General features: G+C 39.1%; 1 long non-coding RNA gene across 1 annotated transcript; it reads right to left on the reverse strand.

The window, feature by feature from the left end:
* Positions 1 to 1,520: 1,520 nt before the first annotated feature.
* LOC139587275 (uncharacterized) lies at positions 1,521 to 17,002 on the reverse strand. The gene is made up of 3 exons (XR_011678360.1): positions 16,059 to 17,002; positions 14,800 to 14,886; positions 1,521 to 4,885 (listed from the first exon to the last, which is right to left on the reverse strand). It is a non-coding gene; the product is annotated as an uncharacterized lncRNA (long non-coding RNA).
* Between the last annotated feature and the right edge of the window lie 7,621 nt (positions 17,003 to 24,623).

Below are 24,623 nucleotides of genomic sequence, written 5' to 3' on the forward strand. Positions count from 1 at the left end.
CAGTGAATACTCCTTTCCTGTTACAAATTCCACATTAAATCTAAGTAATTATTTGGCTGCGGTGATACTTAGTCCACGGGACAATGCATTTACAGGCATTTAGGAACAGCAGTTTACAATAATGCTTGCATATGGGTTTGATATCTTGTGTTGTTAAAACAAATCAGCAAGTCTAGACTGTAATTTGCTGAAGCAATTTATGGTTATTTCATGGTGTTTTTTCCTCCAAGTAGAGGTGAATACATTTGACTGTCTTAAGAGGAAGGATGGTAGTGCACATTCTTTTGATTTTAACTGTAAGACTTATCTGAAACAGAAGTATTAACATCCTGATTTTCATACCAAATCAAAAACTGATTTAAACTATTAGCGCTTTATTCTCCTACGATATTCAAATATTTTGGGAACTACTGATTAATTATGAAAAAATACTACTGCAGCCATTTCTTCACAAATTAGTAAATTGAGACTGTCAATACAGCAAGTAAGTAGCAGAGCAGGGAGGAAGGACCCATGTGGGAAACCCTCAGCTGCCTTCAATTCTTACTGAAGTCATCAAAGTGTAACATCTGCCAGTAGTTGAGGGTTCCCTTTAGCTTTTCACTCCTAGGCTGCTGCTCAATTACCAAGGCAAAATAAATGCTTTTTGTATTTCTGGAAACACTGCAACATTGCTTTATGCCAGACTGGACAGTAATTTTCTGCTAGGTGAGCAAGTACTTACAGGTAATTTTCTCACACTGTTTTCCAACTTTATTACAAATCTTACACAGCTTCAAAATCCATATAACACAAGAAGACACTGTGCTCATTCTCCTTAGATGTAATTGCATTTCTGAAAAATGTAACACAATATACAGATAAATTTAAAAAAAACCTAAGCCAACCACCACCACCACAAAAAAAAAAAAACCAAACAAACAACAAAAAACCCCCAAAAAACCCCCAAAAAACCCACCACCAAAAACTCAGAAAAGCCCAAAAATCCCCAACCCCCAGGCTCTCGAGAGCTAAGAAATACTTCCCCAGTGGGAGATTGATTTCCTCATGCCTTTGAGCCAGGGAAACAAGTCCCACACGGCTGGTGCCAGGCTCTCTGCTGTGGTACACCCAGATTCCAAGTTTCCAGACAAAACTGTTCCCAGATAAAAGACTCAGAGGGGCTCTAGAATTTGCAGTGGACCTTACAGAGCTGTCTCCCATCTGTCTGTCTTCCAAAAAGAGAGCCTCCTCAAACACTGTGGACTACAGCTTCAGGGCTCTCACCAGCCAATGAGCACACTTAGCCCTGACAGAACAGAAAATGGATTTCTGTGGACTAGTCATTAGATGACTATTAAACAGAGAAAAATGTAGGTCATATCTTTGTTATAAAGTTTTGTAAAAACCCCAGGAATTTAGCCAACAGAAACTTTATCCTTTGTACAGACTGCTATGCTTTCCAAAGCTAATAAGTTATTAGTTCTTTACAGAACATGATGGAGTCTTGTACTTTCTTTTTTTCTTTATTTTTTAAATGCTTATGTAGATGTATATGAATTACATTCTAAGACCATAATGTTTAGATAATTGTTTTGGTTTACTGCAATTGTCATACTGACAAACTTTGAAAAAACAAATGCATTTATTGTTCCTAGAAATCATCAGATTATGAATTCACAAGAAAATATGCCTTTTTGTTAAGAAGGTAGAAGGTCCATCAACTTCTCTTAGTACAACATGGCATAACTCCACTGAAGAAAGTGATTTGCTACACTACCCTGTTTTCATTAAAAGTAGAGGTATGTTATGAAAGAAATAACTGTATAATATACTCATTACTTGCTGACTTTAGTTGACTTTAACCAATACCCAAGATCCTAGCTGTCCCTCTCACCTTTTCCAGTGGCTCGTAATTTCTGTGCCCCAGACATGCATAAATACATGATTTTGTGGTAGAAGATGAAAGAGTTGCTGTTTTACAGAGTGCTACAAGAGAATCTCACAGTGTTTGCAGAGCATAACTAATTGAGCCTTTAAACCTTCCAGGACTCGGGAGAAAGAAGTTGGACTGGACTTTTGTTCCAAATAGACTGCAGTTTGTAACAAGCCACCTCATTCAAATTATTTCTCTTCTGACATTATTGCACTTTGGGCTGTGTTTGGTTTTATTTTGTGTTGCCCATATGGAATGCAGTTTCTCTGTAACTTAATCCTTAAGCATCAGTTCTAAGAAAGGATCCTCCTTTGTGTAGATGTGCATGTTTATCAAGGTTATCAAGAAGCAGACTTGAAATTCTACAGGTTGACATTTAGAATTCACTAAATAAAAAAGCTTGGTTGGATGATCTAAATAGGGTGTAGAAAGAGGCATGAAACTATGTGGTTGTACTGGGGCAACCTACAAGTATTAGCTGAATATCTAACCCCTAATTGTTCAGAAAGATGTGTCAGGTTATTAAAATGACAATCATAAGTGAAAAAAGTTCTGGAGCTCACTGTGGTGTTTGTAGGAGGCCTCTGTCCATTTAAGATGTTTTTGAGATTTCCATGCGCCATTCCAGGATGTGTGTCATGGCCTCTTCTGAGAAGAATGAAGTCACTTGGCCTTTGGCCTCATGACTTCCAGCACACTCCAGGAAAGGAGTTTCTCACCAGCTATTGCCATAGCCTGCAATATCTTCTTTTTCATTTACCCTCCTAGCTATGCCAGGCTATATTAACCCTTCCTAAGCACAGACACTGCCATGCTCCCTGGGATGCCTGTGCTAGAGAAATCTTTGGAAGGGCTTTTTGCAGTATCAGTGTCAGTATCTATTGTAACAGGGAACCCCAGCAGGAGTGATTTGAGTCTCTCCACTAAATAGTTCATGCACAGAATCTGATTTACTTTTTTGCCTTTCAACATCTTTTCTCTAACACACAAAGTTTTAAAATAGTATGAAAATCAACAAAATAAAAAGTCCCTGCAGTCAAATCAGATGTAATCCTCTCCAACTCCTTTTCTCCTATGACTTCTGTCAACAGCTTGCTCTTCAGTGCAGGATGACAGTGTTGGAATGTGACTGTGACACCGCAACCACTGACAGGCTGATCAGACCCAAGCTGTTACTGTCATGGACAGGGTTGATCTGGGCTCAGCAGGGCTGTGCATTTAATCCCCTTGAGCCCTGTGCCAGATGGGAAAGTAAAAGGAGTCTTTCAGATCACCCTAGCGTCCTCCCAGAAAGCGCTCACGTTTCTGTGTATTTGACAATCACTGTATCTGGCAGGAAGAAATGTATTTAAGCAAGTATTTCTAACTAGACCCTTGACTCTTACCATTATATTAAAGGGCTAAAGGTATTAGATTTATGAGTGTGTTCAGACAAATATTTTACCCTGCATTTTTTTCCATAATTCTAAACTTTTCTGACAGCATCTTTCATGACTTCCTGTCCAAAGGTTTTTCCAAATTCTTAACATCAAGAAAGTAGGAGATGTACCAGATGTCATCTTTTGCCATTTTCTCTGCTAACCCATGTAGAACATAAAAGAGAAATTATTTTCTAAGAATTGGAAAAACTAGCTGATACAAAACAAAAAATACTGACTATGGAGAATCCCCGTGTAACACAGGACTTTTTATTGTTCCACTTTTTCTTATTAGTGTGCAAAATTACTACTGTACAGCAGCACATTTGTATTTAGCTTTACATTCTGCTTTAACTGGCACCAACGTAAATGTAGAGCAATCATATTGAATTGAATTTCCTCCTGGTTTTCACCAGTGTGAGAATATGATTGGCCTGTCCTTTTTATCAGTCCCTACCTTTCATCTGGAAGTTCAGCCATTCCTCCAGATGAAATGACAGTTGACTAATGACAGGAAACCAGTGTCAGAAAGCCAGCATATAACGTACCCCATAGCAATAAGTCAAGACTAAGGGATTATGGCAACTGTAGTATTTATCACTGCTTAAAACCCATGTAAAGCTTTTGTCAGGGTAGAAAAAGGTGAAAGAACTCTAGATTTTTCACAGTAGGCCTAACTGAGAAAACAATTCATTACAAGAAGACGTTTTAAAGCACTTTTCTAAGTGTATGCTAATTTCATGTGCTGCTGTTGTTCATCCCTGTCCTGAATTTTTGGTATAAGGAGTTTTCTGGCCGTGGATCTTGGCTGGCAACAGCCTTCTCTCTCTCAAACCTCATCATAAGACCATCAACTGCAGCACAACTATCTTAGACACTTGTCTTCTTACAACACTTTGTTTCAAAGTAAATGCAACCAGCAATCATAAAGGAACAACGCCCATTTGCAGCTGTAACGGAACATTGGATCCTGGAAACAAGTATTTGGTGGGAAAGGACCAGCCCTTCCTGGGAACTGTGGCCACATTGGGCTGTACTGAGCCATAAACCAGCCTGCCCACTCCAAAGTTCATATTAAGCAGTACGGGAAACTGGTCAGTGAGTTATTCTGAACCTACTGCTGTGGCAGTCACCAGAATATTGCTGGAGAAAAGAAAAGAACGTCTAGCAGAAGAGCTGGAACCCATGATATAAGACATCTTCATTCCTCCTCTATGAATATGCTTTTTCATCTGCTCTTAGACTTGATATGAGCTGCTGGTAAGTCAATGATTGGTGTTTCCATTGAGAGCAGCATTTTCCTTGCACCATGTACCTGCGAGTTTCACTAGGAAACGTTCACTTGACCCACTGCTGCCTACATGGTGAGCTGCTCAGGTCCATGGGCAGCTTGTGCACCTCTGTCTTAGCGTCTGGCTCCAGAAATGGTGATTCCAAAGCTTGCTTTGCCAAATCTTCATTCCTGTCCTCAGTTTCTGCCTTATGGAGCATTTGGGTGAGCTCCAGTACCTTAAGATGTATTGCACAATCTTCCTGCTCCATGGTATGCACACTGCAAAGAGGCAACAGGGGAAGAAAAAGGGAAGATGTCTGTGCCATGTTTTACAGACTTTGTCAAAAAAACTATCAACAGATCAGCTCTGGCATTTGTATTTCATTCTGTGGTTATAAAACAAGATATGAATTGGATTCTTTGGCAGGTCCTATATGCCTGACTAGAGAAAAGCAGCCACTTGGAGGGCCTCTTGGAGGGAGTTCTGTCTTATTCTGGTACTCACCAAAGTAACTCTGAGCTGAAGAAGGGTGGACCAGCCAGCTGGCTTCTGGATTGCACCAGTAGAGCAATGAGGGGGAGACAGACAACAAACTGAATGCAGACTACACACAACACACAAAAAGGATGAAGCAGGAGGATGAGAGAGAGCTGTGTGACTGCCTGCTCTCTGGAGGACTTTAAATACTGGTATGATCACTATCAGATTTTTGGTTCATGTTTCCATGACCTCAAGCTAACAAGCAATTTTTAATTTACATAATACAACATTTGCAGAGTATTCAGCAGGACTCATCCTACAATATCTGCCTAAAGATGACATAAGTCTGGCTAATCAGCTCTGCACTGGAGGAGCTATACCCAGATGCCAAATAGAAATAAACTCTTCCATGCAGATCAGTTTTGCTCATATACATGTAGGAATAACACAGAAACATAACAAACACCCTTCAAAGAAGCCTCCTGACTCTTTGTCTTGGAAGTAACTCCTGCTCAGTAGCAAAAGCTACATTAGAGTAGATTCCCTTGTTTGCTTCTACTTCTGCTGAGAGGCTGTTTCAGAATTTGACATGGTTAATGATAAATGTCTTCCTTCAGATACATAGCAAACAAGCTAGGCCATCACAATGTTCATGTTTTGATCAATGTGGCTTCTGGGAAGGCAGGAAGAAGCTGATTTTAGTAGATGACTGAAGAAATAATCCTACCTAGGTTATAATTTTTGAAATAGGAATTGAAGAAATAAACATAATCTGATACCAAAACAAAGAGAAAAGGAGTGTTCAACAATGCCAAAATTATAAAAAGAGGAGGAAGATATTTTTTGGGAAAGACAGTCCTTGATGTGAGCACTTTAGTTGAATTGGTAAACAGAAAAGAGGGCCACTGATCTGGTTTACTCTTACTCTTCACTCTTCAATCCATTAAATGCTTCTGCAGTACTGTTTGTTCCTTTAATTTGGTATTGCCACTTGTATGTTTTGTAAAATACCATATAAATACCAGGGCAGTTGAGATTTTGGCACACATTGTTGACAGCTGTTTTGAAACTACAAATATGATGTATGCTACATCTGGTGAGGTTGGAGTGGAAAAATACGGTGGAAAAGCACAATTTCTTTTAGAGCTGCTGGGAAGGGTTTACAATGTCGAAGTCCTTTATTCAGTAAAGCAACTTTTAAATGACCTACCCACAGAGACTGTCTTTTATAATGAGAACCAAAGATTCATTTGAATATTTCTGCAAAGCTGGTATGTTCATTCTAACTAGGAAAATTGACACAGAACATGAAAGACATGAGTTAATGAGCTTTAATGAGTAAGTTATATCAGTGAATCAATAAATGATCTAAGAATATTTTTTTAAAATTTTCATGACAAGGCTATGACCATGCCAAGCAAGGCATCATGTGTACTCAAGTGTAATGAAGTCTCATACCTATGACTCAGGGGCAGAAGTAGCAGCTGGCCTCCTGGAAGCTGTAATGAATAATCAAGGGATTTGCTGGTATCAGTCTAATGTTTTAGATGCTACCAAGTGTCCTCTTTCAAGAGAAGTGGAGTTAACTAAGTAGCTTCAATATCTTCTCGATTTTCTTTTCCCAACAGTAGCTTTCACTTTATCTAAAATCACTCTGTGGCTGATATTCAAATCCTTTCACTATGTAATTTTTCCAAAACTAAAATGAAGTTGTTTTTTTATTTCCTTAATATAGATTGGTTAGACTGAGTGCAGAGCTCAGTTAAGACCAGCTCCTGATGGAGCTTGCTTGGGGAAAATAAGCATATCAACAGCAACACTAATATTTTATTTCAGAGGGAGAAAGTCTTTCTATCAAGGTTGCACATTTCTGTGTACTGCATTGATTTGCGTAGGATTTCATCCCCATAATCTGAGCACTTACATTTTGTACTATTATGTGCTCTAGGACCTTCGACATGAGTTGAGGTGCTCTCAGGCTGTCCTAAGTTCTACTGAATTTTTTAAAATACAACATGAGTGGAAGCTTATTTTGATGACCCCTTGTTCTTAGTTGGCTGATTCTGGCAGGGATTCCAGCATTTCTGATACAACCCCTCTGGTTTCAAATGAAAATACAGCCTTGAAACTGGAAGTGAAGCATGAGCACGATCCTATGCTTGAACAAGAATATGCTCTGGTGCAGCCACAGAATGCAGCCTTCAGTAAGAATCACTGCTTTAATCACAGTCATGAAGATGAGTCTGGATTTTCTGTAAAAACCATCAGCAAAGGTTCTAAGCACATCCCTAGTGCATCCCTTTATCAATTGTTCTGTTCTTCCTTCCGGACCTAGTGAAGCTTCACTCTCCTGGGCATTGATGCCCCAGTGCTGGAGAAGAAAGGGCCATCTCAGTGCCTTGCCAGCTCCTCCAAAGGAATATTTGTGGAACTGGGCACAACTGGGGAACACTCCATCTGGGCCCTGAGTTATGTGCTGCAGTGAGGTCAAACTGTTGTGTGGCACAATACAGCCTTGCAGAAGGGCACAGCATGGACATGAATCATCCTCAGCTCCCGACTGAGCCCACTTCTGCTCCAGAAACATATCCAGTATTCAAGGCTGGCACTCAGTTAATTGGAAGCACTGTGTCTCCAACAGCCAGAAGGATGAAAACATTTTGGAAAAAAACCAAGGAAATGCCAATAACCAGAGCAATGACCTTCCCAGCCAATCCTGTCACCTCCTTATACATTATAAAATACCCAGGATACTTTCATTTTAGGAGGAACATTCTGGATTAATAAATAGAAGCCAGAAATATTTGGAAAGTACTACTCCCAGGATTAAGTGTTGCAGGTGGAAAGCTTGAATTTACCAAAATGCATCACTCCTTGAATGCTACACGTGTAGAAGAACTTGGGCCCCTTTAGTTTTTTAAATATTCGAGTGTACAAAGTGAATTTCTACTTTGCTCTGGAATTAAGCAATATTGATTGCGGTTTTATAATGGCATTAAAAATTGAAGATTTCATGTATCCATAAGAACATATTGGTTTTATGTGACACAAATGTGTGAATTAAGAGGTTTTGACTTGAAAGGACAGGACATGAAATCTTTCATAAAGGATTATCCTTTTCCCAAAACAAAAATAGCAACAGATCAAGTTCCAAAAAACAGCCTGCCAAGCCCCTTACCTCTCACTCCATTTCTTTAAGGCACACTGCATCTTAATTAATTAGACTTGAATTTCTTGGGATGGATATTATTACCATTTTAGCAATTCTCCAGTCATCCATAAAGCTTCCTATGAAGTCCAGATTCAACTTTACAAGTAAAAGTAAACAAAAGCATATCTAAAAAACTAGAAGAAAACAAGACAGAAAACCTATACCTTTGGGCTGCCATTTCAGGATAGTATAGGCGATGCCATGAGTTCCCTGATTCAATATTTAATTTGTTTTTATTTAACTTATTTTGTAGAATCACAAAATATGCTATGGAGTCTTTGGCTTTGATTTTGCAACAGCAACTGCCTGAGTAGATCCTTATGGAGTCCCCTTCCTGAATGAGAGCTTAGATATTGTAAATCTATCCCAGTCATCCCTAAAGAGAAATTGGACTTTTTCACTGTCTGCACTCAAACCTCAGCACCTCCAGATGTAGCACGCATCCAGCCTTCACTTCAAAACAGCTGTCAGGAGTGTGCACCAGACTTTCAACTGTCATGCCATACACTCAGGATCCCACATACAACATACAAATGGCAGAATAGAATTAAATAATGGTACAGAATATGAAAAGGAAAACACAAGTTACAAAATGGTAGTGGTCATGCTCATTGGCTTTGCAAAATTCAAAATTTCTCTGCTGGAGTGAATTTAATACCAGACGGTTCTAAAAATCATGAGGTCAAGATGTAGCTGCATTTGTTGAAAGAAGAGAAGTAGCTCTACCTGCTAAAAGTATTTTTAAGAAAGGTGTCCCAAAATTTATCTGGACAAAATGCCCCTTCCATTTAATTTAGCTGCTATTTACTGTGCATATAAAGCTCTTCTGTTCAGGAGTGATGAACTGTAGTGTGCAACTTGCAACCTCCACGTTGTGGTATAGAAAAAACCCTCTGAAACTGCCTTTATATAGAATTTGGAATGATTTCATCAATTACTAGCACTCTTCCTCAGTATAAGTAGATTTGGTTAGTAGTGTATTTGACAAGGCAGATCAAGCTGACAACTTTCATTAGTCAGACATACAACCATTATAAACATCTTCCAAACCAGAAGGTTTGGCTTAAGAAACAACCCACTGGTGTTGGCAGGTTCAAAGATAGTTTTTTCAACTTCATACAACAGTTCATCTGTGCCACTATAAATGACTGAGAAAGTAATACACTGACATACATACTGATGGCCTGCTGCTGAAAGAGGCCAAAGAATAAGGAAAATTTAGATGATCCTGATCAAGCAGTTCTATTTGTTGAATGCTGTGTCACCAGAAGCAAACCTGTTGAACTGAAATTCAAATAAATACTTTTGCATTAGATTTTGAAGTAAATATCATTATAAAAATGGGTATGCAAGAAATAAATTGTGAGAATTATTTAATTGAATATCTATATGGCAAAGCATTTTTTTTTGTGTAAACGCACTGTATGTTAGTTTTAAAGTATGAAGTGAAGAAGAGCCCTCTTAGAGGACTCTCTAGACACTACTTTTATATAAAATCAAGTCAAGCAAGATGATATAATAATCCATTGTGACAATAATATTTATAAATCTAGGAAAATTTTAAAATAAACTATAAACTCAAAGATGGTGTGGTATTTCTAAGTCTTCAAGCTTAACATCTCCTCCTGCCCCTATTCCTCTCCTCCCCACCCATGCCCACCCCCACCTTTTGTGCTTATCTCAAAGCAATCAAGGTTTTTATTTCAGATCCTCTTGTGTATTTAAGCACACTGGTGGGACTGGTTGTCTACTATGGCAGTGGTCTAAGTATTTAAACTTCTCATACACTCATTGCACAATTAAACAGAATAAAGCTTAAAATAAAGTATCAGACAATCCAAGTCCTCAAGTTTATATTTCAAATGAATACTGTATAGGTTTTTCTCTACCCCTTCATTATAGAACATCCATGTTATCTTAAAAACTTATTCCATGTCCTTATAGCACCTTCCAGTACCTGATGGGAGTGTAGAAGACAGCTCAAGTCCCTAGGGACTTTTTGCAAGGACAGGTAGTGACAAGACAAGGGGGAATGGCTTTAAGCTGAAAGAGAGTAGATTTAGATTATGTAGGAAGGCGAAATTCCTTACTGTGAGGGTGGTGAGGCACTGGAACAGGTTGGACAGAGAAGTTTTGGTTTTCCCATCCCTGGAATGACTCAAGGTCAGGCTGGATGGGCTCTGAGCCACCAGGTCAAACTTGTCTCTGCCTAAGGAAAGGGGATGGCGCTAGGTGATCTTTAATATCCCTTCCAGCCCAAACCATCCTACAATTCTATGATTCTTTGAAATAAAATCACAACTCCTGATGGATATAATGCCCTGCCAGTTTATCTCTAAGTAATGAGATAATTTGATTATTGCAGTATTTTCGATGTGTCCTACTAACAGTAAATTTAGACACTACCACTCGTTGTATCATTTGTTCCATGTAGCCTATACTTTTATTCCTGCCAAATAACACTCATCTACTTGATCCAAATGAGGATCTTACATGTCCCAATTAATTACTATTTCTTGCCATTGCTTCAGTAATATTTCATTCTTTCAATATTTTGATTTTTATTAAGCATTACTTGTGTTGGTTAAGGAATTATGAATAAGTCTTCCTAACAAACAGCAACCTTTTTATTATAGGTCACCTAAAACTAACAATGTAGTTGCAGGCTAGGTATGCCTTTTTTTCTGTTTTTGAAAAATTGTGGGGACTATGTAGAGCTAATACAATGTTTGGGCATTTGTGTTTTTAAACTAATTCAGGGAATATTCTGCAGTAATAAGAAAATATATGTTCAGATGTGTATGTTCAGATGAATACCAGTTTAAGAATCTACATAAAGAGATGGACTAAACTACTTTTCTTTTGCTTTTTCTCCTCTTAACAGCAACAGGAAACAGTCAAAGACAATTGTATTTACTTGGCTGCTGTATACCAATCTCACAGACCCAAAAAACTATGTTTAAGTGAGCTGCCAAACTTGGTTTGTTGCCAGCCTGAGCACTCCCAGTTTATCACCAGCTGACCTGCTGCTGCAATTCTAATAGCCACTTTCTTGCTCTACACTCATATTTCCTTATGAATAAGATTCTGCAGTCATTTCAACATATCCTTCTTTGCCAGGGGTTAAGAGATGACTGGAAAAGTCTGTAGCCTACAAAGCTACAGCTAATATTCACCTGAGTGTCTACCTGTGCTTATAATCTCCATAAGGCATTGGAATCACTACATTTTATGGGTATCTGTATCTAAACTTACAACATTCACTGTAGCCTGACACTATCCCAATTGGTTTCCAGCAGAATTCGTGCCAGTGGGCACAGTCTGGATCTGATTTGGAGGACGGCGATGGAAATAGGGATCGTTAAAAACACCCCATTATCATATGGTCTGGTAGTTGGCTACAGTGCAGTTCTACAAACATGATTTAGTACAGATGTTTCATTTAAACTCTAGGTTTATAAAGGTACACATTTTTTTGGTTTACTCTGATTATAACCACAGTCTACTCCTCTCCAGTAATCAACTGCTAGAATTTGTCAAATGTTGTCATTTAATATGTGGGTCACTTCCAGTGCTGTGTTTGTTGCATGGAATGCTCCACTTCCATAGAAACAGATGTTTTAACTTAACAGCAAAAAGAGCTAAACAAGTGCATGTGAAGGCGCGGTGCAAATAATGTGTTTCATTTCTGTTATTTATAGCTGTCCACAGCTATCATAATTTTTTTATTTGAAAATTATTAAATCAATTACAAGAAGTTTATTTACGGATACTGCCAAGAATGATGCATGCTAGGAGACTGCTTCTGGGAAAAGTGTCTTCTTCTGGGCCATGCAGAGGCGTTTCAAAGAAGCCAGTGCATTTCTGAAAGATTGCAGTGTAACAGGGTCTCCACACTAGGCCTCAAAGTATATGCAGAGAAGAAACCCTCTTTAGATCTCCCAGCTGGTCTGGCAGATCATGTCAGGTGTCAGGGCGGTGGAGCTAATGCATACTTAACTCCTCAGCATGTTTGAAAAGGATTTCTTGCCCTCTTTAGTACAGCTGAGATGGTGGTTAGAAGGAAGAGTCAGGGGAGAGGACTCTCTCTGCAAAATGGCTGAGATGAGAAGGTGGCTTTCTTCCTTTCAGTTTTATTTGACTGAAATACATTCTACCTAAACTAGGAATCACAGTTTTTTGTGGAAAAAAAAACCTCTTGTTGTATGAAAAACTATTAATAGTCTTATCTAAAACAAAAGGGGAAAACATTTTTTGAAACACAGAACTATATACACGTGCCACAATGGAGTAACAAGTCAGCCACCTGTGAAATTCCGTGCTCCTTTCAATCCTACCTGACTAGTTTTAGGTCACTGTAGGAGCCACTGATTTTTATAACAAAAGTAATGTTTGAAAGCAAGCCATGCTGCATAGTTTCCAAAGCACAAAGACAGAATAATTCGTAGCAGTGCTGTAACATTCCACATCCAGGGGCAGAGCACATAAACAGAGAGCTGCATGCACCCAAGGTAAGGGCTTATAGCTGAAAGTTTAACATAATTTCCTAAAAAAAACCAAATAATTTTTATACCTGAGCCATGGGGAAACCTGAAAGTACAGCCTAGGTTATTTCAAAAGTTCACTGTGTTCATTTTCATGCCCACCCAAAGGCCCTGGACATGTACTCCAACTCCTATGCTGGGTTCTCAGCGCAGTAGTCAGAGCCAGGCCAGATGAGAGAGATATCTATGTTTGGAAAGCCTCAGCAAATGTGGGACATAAAAGCAGTAAACAAATCAATGGGATGCCAGACCAAATGTGTTCCATATTTGTGAAAATAACAAAGTTGAGTCAGGAAGAAAGGTTTATGTGTCTTCTCCTCATACAATCCTTCCCAAGGTACTTTCTTTCAATCCCCCCCCAAATTAAATCCAGCCCAGACAGGAGCATTATTTGTGAGGATGCAGTATCAACCAAATGCATTGCAAAGCCACTGACAGCTCCCTGTGGCTTGGCCTAGCCAGGGCTCCAAGGGGTGAGCAGGTGTTTCCTCCCACAGTCTTCCTCCGCAGCCAGGCTCGTGGGTGTGCTGCCACAGCACTGCTGGAGGAAGGGTCTGTGCCTCACCTGCCCCTTGCAGGGGACCCAAACTCAGCCAGGCTGGCAACTCCTTCCCACTCAACTCTCAAATCTCTGCCCCTGCCATGAATTCCTGCAAGGGAAATTCTCTGGATCATTTCTCGAGAAGGATCCTGTGACACCTGCCTCTGTTTGTGCCAGGGATGGAAAGCCTTTGCAATGTCTTTTTGAGGGACTTGTGAAACTGCAGGAATCAGCTCACCTCTCCTGAACAGGTTAGACAGCATCTGGTAGCTCCACAATTTGGTGAGTGGTAGCTATGCTTCAGCAATGGGAAGCAGGCACAGAGGCAGTATGGGACAGAACTGTTGTTCAACATCAAATTTGTACCAAACATTAAATGTAAAAAAATTAAATTACTAAAAGGTTTATTCAAAGTTTCTACTAATTAATTTTTCTATTAAAATCGTGAGATGCCAAAAAAAATTAATCATGGCTATTAATTAAAACAGTGCTTTGCCACATCCACAATGAGTAATGGGAATTTTGGAAAGCTGGGTAACCTGGAAGGCTTTTACCACTGTTTTTGGTGTATTCAAACTCAGGATTTAATGATCACTTATAGTGAGTCAGCACAGTCCAAGCTAACCCTACAATAAAGAAAAATAATGTCAGCTGATGGCTTTAAAACCTATACTTCAGACAAAAATAAGCAAGTGAGTATGACTGGCAGCAGAAAAATTTGAAGATCTCTTTAGTTAAGGTATTTTATTTTAAGGATTATGGGTATTGTATTTATTCAGTTAACTCAGCCCTTTTCCCTGACAGCAATTTTCTACAGAGAAAGTGCTATAAAATTCTTTTGAATTAATTGCTGTCTTAGGAGTAGCAAGTAAATTTATGGTACAATTTACATGAGTGAGGTCAGTAATTTAATTCCTTTAAATTTAGAACTTCATTGTCCTGAACTACATATTACTTTTAATCTTTGTCGCATGACATAATCGTTATAAAGTGGGTGGATGGGCCTCACTAATTTACTGGGGCTTTCATCCATTTAGAAGCCTGCTTAAAGAAAGAAGACATATTACACTGGCACTGGATAAGCAGATTAAAGGAATACTGGGGCATTACGTATTATTCTTGCACTCTTAACTAAAAAAACCCCATTATTTTCCTCTATAAATACATGATCTTCACATTTAATGTCTGTTCTCCTCTTGAACAAATAAACCAAAAAAACATATTGTAATAAAACTCAACTGATTTGGTAGACCTCAAAATCCAGAATCATTTTATGCCTCAGCTATGCTCAGTTTTGCCTGCACATTATAGTCACACATATCTTTCTTCTCTGGTAGGGTCATTTGCCACAAAATGAATGTCTGGAACAAGGATTTGAGGATCCAACTTGAAATATCAGCAAGAAAATGGTCTTACTCTGTGATGTTACATGTTGCCTCTTCCTGCTTTTCTTTCTCTCACACCTATTTGCTGTGCCTTTGTTAATTAATTCTCTGGAAAAGCCTAAAAAATAAGGAAAAAGTCATAACAAAGTTACAGATTGCTTTCTGTACCTGTCACCATAGCCATGTATCTTCTGAGGAAAAAGCATTTTTTTTCCCAGTCTCTACTTAGAATTTCAAAAATGAATTTGTCTATTTACACTCACACAAAAGTAAATGCTGTTTTGCTTGCACCAGCCTATCTGGGAAAACTCAACTGGATAAAAATCAGCAAAACCTGCAATTACAAATCCGTTGCTTTCTTGCTAGAAATCTGTCATTTAGAGGGTTTCAAGACAGTATTTTGTGATAGTTTTTTTGGCATTTTATTTTACATTATTTTATTAAGCCTTATTAAAAGCAGAATAGCTACTTTACATTTTCAGAATCCTTAAAGATATCATGATCAAGTTCACAAAGTTTTCACTGAAATATCTTTTACTTGCTTCTTAAGCCAAAAGACCTTGATAATGAAATAGCTGGACATACGGATATTGCATTTGCATAATGAATATTATGATTACTATATGTGAATAAATCAAAAGTAAAAATTTTAGAAAAATTAAAATTAATATAATACAATATAAGAATTATGTTCATCATTTACACTAAATTTTACAATACCTTCAATATCCTTTTTATCACAATGAAATTTAAAGGAAGTATTTTGTTATAATCCAAAGCAACTTTTTAATAAAAAAATATTTTGTGAAAAATTTCTACTCCCTTGCATAGGCAGTAACCATGAAATAAACTTAGCTCTTCATCCCAGAATTAGGAGACAGAAACATCTACTTCTCCTTTATTATTTATCTGGAAATATGAATTCCCATAAATTGACATTATTCACTTTTACTTCCTGCAAAATTGTATAAAGTAATAAATACATAAAAATTAAAAATATTGTGACATAAAACTGAAGGAGATATTTCAACTTCATACAATTTTTTTAGTAAATTATAAAATCTAGAATTTCTGGGGCTTGAAAAACATACAGACACACAGATGATATTTTATTTTTTTTTCGCTCAAGAAAATCTTTTAACCCATTTGGAGTGCAATGACAGCTCAAAATTCCATTCTGAGATTCCAGAATGCTGGAAAATTTTGCACTGCAGGAAAATTAAAGCTCTAACTTTGCATGAAACTTTGCATTCGACCCCACTGAGCTAGAGAGACCTCAGTGCCGCTCACTCATCTCCGCGTCTCATCTTACAGAGGTGTGATGAAACATTGATTTTTTTAATGCATTTTAGCTTAGTATACAAGTGTTCGGGTATTAATCTGATCCTCTTTTCTTTTCCGTGGCTGTAGAGAAACATTTTATTGTTTTAAGGAGTAGACTAAAGGCTTCTCTCACTCTGCTGTTTGATCTGACCACTTGTGATTATGTCTGCAATCTTTCAGTCTCACACTAAGCCTTCCAGCACAGCACATCCCAGGAGCCAGCACGTTCTCCTGGAGGGACTTGCAGCTGCAGGACACAAAGTGCTTCAAACTGGCTTTGAGTCAATGCCACCTTGTGACGCATCAGCAGGAAGAGGCATGAACTTCTCTGGAGTTGCACTGTGGGCAATACTTGAAAGGGCATTCAGAGCTCCTTTTTACAGGCAGCTCTCACTATTTCAGTGAGTCCATGCTCCACACAAGCTCTGCTCAGGATTTTCTATGTAAAGTACCTTAAAAGTACCTTAAAGTACCTGCAAAATGCATTGTTGTAGTCCTCCACTAACAAAATCAGAACAGCTGAATTGCTGTGGGTTTTACTCATACTCATCTCCTGCATAGTAAATCTGTTCTGGCCACATCCTTCTCATGATGCTGACAGGAGGGCTGGACTGTCCAGCAACAGCAGGAATTGTCTGGGCTGCAGTCACTCACCAACTACAAAACCTCTTGCACATGGAGTTAAACTGGGAACAAAGCCACATCCAGGAACGTGTATATTTTCCCACCTGTTTTATCTCCAGTGCAGTTGTATCAACAAGCTTCTGTTTCCTATTTGAAATCAGTTTCCTGAACACACAGTTCCTACCCTGTAGATCTCCTGGCACCATATGCCTAGATTCTCCTAAACTCAGTAAGCTTTTGATAAGATCAAATTAGGCATGAGTCAGAAGTTCTTCATGTTCACCACAGAGCTGATTTCTACTTTGCATTTTCCAAGAATAAAATTCCAATTGGTTTATTTTTGCAGACTCACAGGACATGTCCCAGAATTGAGTGTTTGGAGGATGAGGAGACAGCAGTGTCCCAGATCACCAGTCAACAGTACAGTGGAAAAAGAGACAGGAAGATGGCTCCTGCTGGGAAAACAGAAATGAGACAATCTCACTTGTTATGGAAACATGGCCACTGTCTTTTCCGTCTTTGAAAAACAAAAAGACAAATCAAAAATATTATTATTTGTTCCAACAATTACGATGACCTTTAAACCTGAAATTTGGCTTGCTAAGGATTTCTGGCCTCACAGTTTCTTTTAAATTCATATTCCAAAAATGCTTTCCAAAAATGCATTTGGAGTAACTGGAAGTATTCCACTGTGCAGCTGCAGATAAACCCAATTTCCAACAGGCTGGTTCCAACATCTGCCTCCTGTTTTAACCTGGTTTGAGGGAGTCAGTCCATTGGCTGGTTGCCCCAGTGCAGATCACAGGTTTTGCTTGCTTTGACAGTTCATCACATGCAATATCCAGTTCAATTCCCTGGCAGTTCAGAACCTTTGGAGAAGTCAGCCAGGAAAGCCATCTTTGTGCCAGCAAGGCACTGCCTGCCCTGCACTGCAGCTAATGGCTTTTTGTTAAATTCAGTAGCTGTCTCAAGAGTTCAGAAGAGAAATATGAGGCTGTGATTTAATGAAGTAATTTGATTACATAGAAATCAATCCCCTGGTAAGACTGGATAACTGCAACAGAAATGCCTACCTAATTTGACACAACTTCTACTTAAATCATTCTATTAGCTTGTGCTTAAGCACTTTGTTAAATGAAGACTTAAGCAGAGGAAGACAATGCCTTTGTGCTCTCTTTGGGATAACAATCTGAAATGCTTTAAATTGGGTTTGCACCTCTTACATTTTTTATATAGTTTCCTAAATCAAAACAATCAGCTACAGAAAAAAAGAGAAACTATGGAAATTTCTCAAGCTTAAAAGTGTTTCAAAACTGCCTTTTTCTTGAACCTGATTTTAGTTGGATATTGTCGTATATAAAGTTGTATATTACAACTAAATTAGGTTTAAATATTTTAGGCTGTAAGGAGTCAAACTTACCAATGTGCTTAGCACACTACTCCTGGAATGCTTGTAGTCTCCAAATTCTTTATTGCTACTTAACCATATCTATGTTGGATATTTTAGCTTCTACCTCTTCTTTAAGATGTTCAAATTTGTTGGTGGGAAAGAAGGTTATTTTAAGAATGGGAGATAATATAAAAGCACAATTTCCTTTCATCAGACTTGTTTCTCTCCTGCACTCTTGTTTCTAGCTCTGCATCTAAACCTCCGCAACTTGGAATAAATGTTTACAAGACACAATATCTTTGGATTACAATTTGGACACAAAATTATTGGATTTTTCTTGTGGATGTTCAGATTCAGCCCAAGAGCTGGGGTTTAATGATGCACATAGATTGAATGCAGAAATGGATACATTTCACCAGAAATAAAAGTCAGGAGCAAACCTGGTTACCTGCATATTCCTTTGTACTCCCATTGGCCTGCCTCAGCTCAGTAGATGGAAGCACACATATTTAGATTAACACCTGCAATACAACATTGAGTATAAACTTGTAGAATACCTCGAGTGTATAACATTTTCTTCATTTTTTTTCATTCAAGCAAAAAAAGCCCTCTTCTCTAATGCACTGCTGGTGGAAAGGTGTCTTCTGGGTGAGACGTGTTTCTGAGTAAGCTCCCATGATCCAACAGCATTTTTGGTGGTCTAAGCAAAAAAGATTAATTTCCTTGGGGAGTCACAGGTTATCACACTTGGGCCCAGCCTCCTGAGGTGCAGGTCAGGTGCTTCCCCTCAGTCTTGCCAAGAAGAAGGGGCTTTGCATGCAAAGACTGAGGCACCATGAGGTGCTGAAGCACAGCAGCTCATCCTCAGTGGAGAGCAGCTTGCAGCAGAGCTGCTGGAGAGATGATCACACCTTCTTTTAAACATGGCACATAATAATGTTGTTTTTGTGAAATGATGAACTATTAAATCTGTATAACATATAGATGAGAGAAAAAGTGTTCACAGGCCTGCTGTAATTTATGAACATGTGGTGCACAGATGTTACATGAGATTTTTCTTCCCTTTACTTTTGAAAATTTGGATTACATTTTCTCTCCTTCTCTCTAGTGTTCAAACTCTGTGTTTCATGCTTTATTAGATATATCAGCAGGGTAAATGGATGATTAATAATTGTTGATGACAGATATTTGGTTTCTTTAAGGTGTGGAGTGAAAGATAAATATAATGGGAACAGTTGTACCTATGTATGTATGACAACTAAGCCTCTTTAAGACTCTGTTAGAGTTATCCATGATTTATGGGGATGTCACCATTGACCCTAGATAGGGAAAACCTCTTAAATTTCTCTTATTGTAATCATCACCTTTTCTTCAGATATCAGGGGGGAAATATCCCCTAAAAAGAAAAAAAAAAAAAAAAGACAAAGAAAGAAAAATGTAACTTTTTCAGGGTTGGGAGATGTTTCGATGAACACCCAGTTCCTGATAGTAGTACAATTAAAGCTTTCTTCAGAGAAATACAGTTTCTGTGCTACCATCTCTCAATTAAGCCTTGAGAACAAACAAGAACATAGTGTGTGTGTGCTGGCATCCAGGGCTGACCTCATAAAGGCTCACCTCTGACTCCAGTCCCCACTTCACTGTTTAGAAGGAAAATCAAAAAAGACAGTTCTGAATCCCTCCTGAGGTGAGATGAGCCATGCTGTCCTGACCTGGATCCTGGACAGTCATACAGAGGTAAGGTTCTGCTCCAAGACCATTTCTTTTGTAATGAGAAGCGTCTGGGCACAGCAACTTAAATTCAATTTCCAGTGTTTTAAATTCAAGGAAAAGACTGTAATGGATTAGGTAGGTGGATTGACAAAATAGCTCAAAGCAGTTGGCAAGCTGAAAGCCTTACCTCATTTCTAGGTCTATCATATACAAAATCCTCATTTACAGAAATACATCACTTCTGGTTTTCTGGGTCGTATTTGTTGGAGAAACAAACAAACAACAACAACAAAAAACTTTAACAATTTTATTAGGAGTTCTTTCTAATTTCTTTAGGTCTTCTCAAAAAACCAAAAAAAGGTTGCCAATGTAGTAATAATTTGTTTCTAATATCAACTCCTGATGATTGCAGAACCCTGAACAGAAGTGGAAATTCTGTCGGCAAAAGGTATGCCAGACAGGAACACAGATAAAGGAGAAGAAAGGTTGAAAAACAACCAAGTGGAGGCAGCTTTTTCAATTGAAAAAACAAGGAAATTTGCCTTACAAGTATATACCTATAATAGTACTACATGTACTAAAAAAAATTCCATCTATTACTCATTATTATATAATAAATGGGTTTTTTATATATAACCAATTACTTATGATATTTTCCTCATTTAAAACTTCTGCTCTACCGCCCCTGCCCCGGCCCCAAACCCAACTTCCTGGAAATTTAATTCCTCCTGAAGCTAAATAGTTTAAAGACGACTACAGATTTCTCTGACTCTTAATGTTACTGCAGAATGATGGAAACTCTGCATTTCTGCACCTTTCTTCTCAGTTCCATGAAGTTTTTGTGAGTTAAATTTGCATGTAGAAAGAGAATGACTCCTTCCCACATGTGGTAATTTGTCTGGGAAACATATTGCTATAAGAAATAATCTGATTAAGGACAATAGATGAGCTTTATTCCTCTTAATTAGTCATTATGCATGTTGATAAATGCCTCCTCTGAATTTTGGCCTGATAAAGGGCTTTTAAAAAAGGTTAGGAAGTCTGCTTTCTGTTAGTGGAGAAAATAGCAATCATGTTAAGGTCTGGCCCCTCTGCTGTTGCTTTGAGTCCCAAGCCCACCTACACCTGGAAACCTAAGGCAAGACTGGCAGGAAGCAAATTTAATTTGAAGGGATAGGGAGGTCCTGTGTGCTGTGAGAGGCTCAAATACTCTGCACAGACATACTGGCCTCCTCCTTCACCAGGACTTCAGAAAAAATAGCAGATATATATTCTCCTATCTGCCACTTTGATCTGAGCTGTAGTCCTTCAGAACAATATAAATTAACAAAATCAATAGAAAAATCCCCTTAATTGTAATTGGGTTTGGAGCATCTTATCTTAAACATTACTAAATCAGCTTTGATTTTGATCACCACTTAATTGTGGACAAAAGGAGTGGAAAACTAAAAGTAGGGAATATGTGCCAAATGTTCCTCTGACCCACCAGGGCTGGTTTCATTACAAAACCCCACTCCATCATGCTGAAGCAAAGCAACAGCTCTCAATTGCTGAAGCAGACAAAGGAGCCTGAGGTGCAGCTCCACTGTCAAGGCAGCTTCATGGCTGGCAGGAGGCACCGTGGGGATACCCAAAAATGCTGAATTTCAGAAGAAACTCTGAGAAAAACAAGCAGAAAAATATTTTAGGCTAAAAATGGGATATAAAGCTCTTTTAACCTGTTCTCACTTGCTGCTGAGGACTGGGAGAAGCCCTAATACCTTGACAGTGTGTTGTCCTTCTGCAGCAGAGGCTTCACAGAGGGTCCCTCCCATTGGCTGCTGCAGCTCCTCCACAGCCTTTCTTGATAATGGCAAAGTCCTTCACATCAAGGATACGTGATAGTCATTGTTATCATCGTTCATTGTTTCAGCTACACAGGCAATATTCTTCAGCTCTGCTGCTAGCAGCAGACTATATTTCATCTCTGCCCTCTACTTGGCACAAAGAAGGATTGACAGGGAATTACCCAGGGGGATGGAATAAGTTCCACTTGGAAAAAAAGTAAATTATTTGGTTCAGGTGGGAACAAGTATGTTTTAATTCAGAAATATTTCCCTCTGGAGCAAAACTCCCACTTGACAGCTTGAAGGAGGACATGTGCCTCTGTGTGTTTCCAGGCCAAAGCAGAGAAGTGACCCAACCCTACAGTCCTCCAGCTGTTTCCTAGTGCTGGATCATGCATGTCAGGTTCAACAGCGGGGACAAAGGGATGAGACCTTTTGAGTTTCTCCACCATCAAAAAATGCTCAAACTGGCATGTTTTCAAGCATATAGAATAATAACCTCCCCCTGTCTGAGGTTACTGAGCAGACTTTAACTTATTTTAGGATTATCAGTAGTTTTCAAGCCAGTGAAAAACTGGATAGACAGCTGCCCTTGTATTTTGATGGCTCTTAAATTTTCATGCCATCCACAAGGCATTTATCTGGACTTCTATAAAGCCTTTGATACAGAGCCCCTCAACATCCTCTCTAAATTGGAGAGAGATGGATAACAGTTCACAGATGAGTGAACTGTTAGATGAATAAGTTGTAGGACAGTCACATCCAGATTGCAGTGGTCAATGTCTTTGAGTCCCAATGGACTCAAGTGACAAATGGTGTCCTTCAGGGTCCAGTATTAGAATGTTATTAAATATCTTTATTAATAACATAAAGGATCGAGTGCACCCTCAGCAAATTTGCAGATGACACCAAGTCATTCTGAGTGGTGTGGGTGACACACCTGAAGGATGGGATCCATCCAGAGGGACCTGGGTAAGTTTGAGAAGTGGCCCATAGGAATCTCATGAGGTTTAACAAGACCAGGTGCTGGTGCTGCACCTGGGTTGGGGCAACCCCTGGTGTCAGTCCAGGGTGAGGGATGAACAGACAGAGAGCAGCCCTGCTGAGAAGGATCTGCAGCAGCAGGTGGATGAGAGGCTGGACATGACCCAGCCACCTGCACCTGCAGCCCAGAAAGCCAAACAGAGCCTCTGCTGCTGGGCTGCATCAAAAGCAATGTGGCCAGCTGGGCAAGGGAGGAGATTCTGCTCCTCTACTCTGTCCTCCCGCATGGAGAACCCACCTGTAGAACTGCATCCAGTTCTGGTACCTCAACAACATGGACCTGTCAGAGCAAGTCCAGAGGAGGCCACCCAGTTGATTAGAGGGATGGAGCATCTCTCCTATGAGGAAAGGCTGAGAGCACTGCGCTTGTTCAGCCTAGAAAAGAGAAGGCTTTGTGGTGACATACTTGCAGCCTTCCAGTAACTGAAGGGAGCCTACAAGAAGGTTGGAGAGTTAGTTTTTACAAGAGCATGTAGTGACAGGACAACAGGAATGGCTTCAAATTGAAGATAGTATGTTTAGATTAGATATGAGGGAAAAAATCTCCACTGTGATGGTGATGAGGCACTGGAACGGGCTGCTCAGAGAAGCTGTGGATGGCCCATCTCTGGAATCACTCAAGATGAGGTTGGATGGAGCTCTGAGAAACCTGGTCTAGTGATAGATGTCCATGCCCACAGAAGGGGGTGGAACTAGATGGTCTTTGAGATCCTTTCCAACCCAGGTGATTCCATGACTCTGTAAAGGCTGAGATGGATGTTCACATTACTTCTAAGACAGTGGTGCTGAAGTTAAAGAGTAAGTGGGTTGGACAGGTTTGTAGTCTGACCAGGCATGGTGGCTTCTGTGGTAGTCTGGAAATCACTTACAACCTCTGAGTTACTTTATCTTACAGATTAGTCATAGGTGTTACTTCACAAGCAATAGTCCTATATTCTTCTAGACTAGTTCTGAAGGACAAGGACAGCTGGAGAAATGTCCTGGAAAGAATTAATTTTATAACGGATGTCCAAGTCAGCCATTCAATGTGCAAGACAGGTGTGCACAGGAATACATTTCTGTCATTCCACACATTGCTGTAAATCCCATATCCAAAAGCTGACTGGCTCTGGAAATGTGCATTTTTACAACACACAGTAACAATATGCCAGTATTAAAAATACTGACGACTTGCCCCAAATCAAATCTAGTTTTCTCTTCCAGTTTTTCTCTTCACTGCTCAGGCAGTGGAGTTCCCTCAAGATCAAGACAATGGATAGTGGATAGAGGCTAACAGATAGAAAGATGATGATTAGAATAAAGCTATAATAGACAAAAGAGTTTTAATATTCTTGCTTTGTCTGATACATTTCAAATATGCTGCCCTGTGTTAATGAGATGAAAAGGAGGACAAACGTTCTCCTTTCCCTAGCTGATCTGATCTGCATGTAAAAATAAAGCTCTAAAAAATTTAACTGGTTCCAGCTGGATCCTGTGCAGCCTACAAAGGCCTAGTTCCTCTTAGGCAAATTAGAGCAGTGTAAATTCTTCCTATGTCATGACAGTGGCAAGTGCTCAGAATCTCTACCACTGGGAAAAGTTTTGAAGGGCACTACAAGAGCACATAACAGAGAAAAGAAGGATTCTCTTTTTTCTCTTTTTTCCTTCTCTGTAGGAGGATTTAGAGACTCACAAAAGACTGCAGTAACTAGGTGTGCATAAGAGTAGACTTCATCAGGAAACTATAGAGGACCATATTAAAAAGTGTTATTAAAAGGGTTATTAGAAAGTGGACAGGGCAAAGTAACAGAAAATACACTGTATTGGACAATTTTTCATTAGAAGCTGGAAGGACATGGTGAACTATTACATATTTTTTTTATCGTGCATGTCTTTTACTGCTTTTGAAAATAGTCTAGGTTGCCAGCTAGATCCTTGCTGTGGGACAGCAGCCTC

This window comes from Agelaius tricolor, unplaced genomic scaffold (genome assembly GCF_023055355.1).
Source record: "Agelaius tricolor isolate 1412-34295 unplaced genomic scaffold, bAgeTri1.0.p SCAF_2, whole genome shotgun sequence".
Lineage (NCBI taxonomy): Eukaryota > Metazoa > Chordata > Aves > Passeriformes > Icteridae > Agelaius > Agelaius tricolor.